Genomic DNA, 1,389 nt, shown 5'->3' on the forward strand with positions numbered 1-1,389 from the left:
TTTCAAAAGACAGTTGTGGTAGCACAAACAAAAGTCTTCAAGCTCTATACAGGTCATAAAAAGTTTTATGAATTCCTAGGAGTTACCAAGAGTAGTTAGCCCCAGCTATGACCCCTTGGTCCTTTCATTTGCATTTCTTATGGTTTGATATTAAGAGTTTTATTAGGCAGAAAGGAAGATATTTGAGCCCTTTATTCAAATTCTTCATGCTCTTATTTTTCTTCTAAAGCCATTTGTCAATTATAATTTTAGTTTCCTTGGTAGAGAGTGAAATTATTTCTGTAAACTCTTAAGGGTGGGGAAAGTGTGAAGTCAGCATGAAATAAAATTTAGGTAAAGATATTTTTCAAACCTTTTGACTATAAGCACTGGTCTTGCTCACAATGACTTTAGCAGAAACTATTCTACAGTGATTGGTTTCCTTAGCTAAGTATCTTCAACAACATGGCCCTTTGGAAGTGTGGCTAGGTTAGTTGTTGCCATGCTCCCAAGCATGTTACTGTGTTTTTGTTTCTTTCTTTCTTTTAAAAATGTTGGAGGTGACAGGTCGCTGAGGTCCTCGATCTAAAGATGGCTTCCTCTGCAATGAGGGGTGCTGTGGCGCTGCGAACAAGTGTTAGCTGGCCCGTGGCTTTTGTCAGAAAAATCCCCTGGACCGCGCGGCCTTGAGTGAACTGAGAGAACACTTTGCACAGTTTGGTCATGTACAAAAGTGCACCATACCTTTTGACAGAGAGACTGGATTTCACAGAGGTATGGGTTGGATTCAGTTTTCTTCAGAAGAGGAACTTCAGAATGCACTACAACAAGAACATCACATTCTTGATGGAGTAAAGCTCCACCTTCAAGTTCAAAGACCAAAAGTTTTGCAAGGGGATCAGACATCTGATGAAGAGAAAGACTTTTGAGACTATTACTACCTATTAGAGTAAATAAAATTAAAAATTTTGTCTAAAAAAAAGTGTTGGAGGTGTTTGGGGTACCTGGGTGGCTCATTCGGTTAAGCTTCTGACGCCTGGTTTCAGCTCAGGTCTTGATCTCAGGGTCCTAAGATCGAGTCCTATGTTGGCGCTGCTTATCCCTCTCCCTCCCCCTCTTTCCTTTCCCCTCTACCCCCTTTACCCTCAAATAAAATCTGGAAGGAAGAAAGGAAGGAAGGAAGGAAGGAAGGAAGGAAAGAAAGAAAGATGTTGGAATTGTTTGAAGAGAGGGTTTTGGATTCCAGTCATGGAATTCACAACCCCCTGGGTAATATGCAAAATTGGAAGTGACAACATTTGTGGATGTTTTTCACCCATTCTCACATTTCCCACTTTTTTTCTCTTAGGCTTCTTGCTATTCAATCAATGTCTTTCTCCAGAGAACTGGGATCCTACCTACTTGTTCTGG

General features: G+C 40.6%; 1 pseudogene; it reads left to right on the forward strand.

Moving 5' to 3' along the window:
* The first annotated feature begins 570 nt into the window (after nt 1-570).
* Nucleotides 571-939, forward strand: LOC116581983 (annotated as a pseudogene).
* Nucleotides 940-1,389: the final 450 nt, after the last annotated feature.

The sequence above is a fragment of the Mustela erminea genome, chromosome 21 (assembly GCF_009829155.1).
Source record: "Mustela erminea isolate mMusErm1 chromosome 21, mMusErm1.Pri, whole genome shotgun sequence".
Lineage (NCBI taxonomy): Eukaryota > Metazoa > Chordata > Mammalia > Carnivora > Mustelidae > Mustela > Mustela erminea.